We start from the raw sequence: 261 nt of genomic DNA, 5'->3' as shown, positions 1-261 counted from the left end.
TCTTCTGATGTTATAAATGATTATGTGAAATGGCATCCTATATTAGGACATATTAGGCAAAATAAAATATCTAGATTGGCTAGAAAAGGCCATAGGGCTCACTTACCAAAGTTAAACTTCCTACATGTAAGCCATATCTTGTGGTAAGTCCAGCAGAAAGCCTTTAGGAAGGCTAAAAAGGCCACCCATCTTTTTGAACTTGTCAATTTAGACATTTGTGGGCCTATGTGTTAGCATTAAAATTATTATAGTTTTGATTAT

Source organism: Theobroma umbraticum, unplaced genomic scaffold, assembly GCF_002168275.2.
Source record: "Theobroma umbraticum cultivar Fairchild unplaced genomic scaffold, ASM216827v3 scaffold_146.0, whole genome shotgun sequence".
Lineage (NCBI taxonomy): Eukaryota > Viridiplantae > Streptophyta > Magnoliopsida > Malvales > Malvaceae > Theobroma > Theobroma umbraticum.
Note: the sequence above shows the minus strand (reverse complement) of the source record.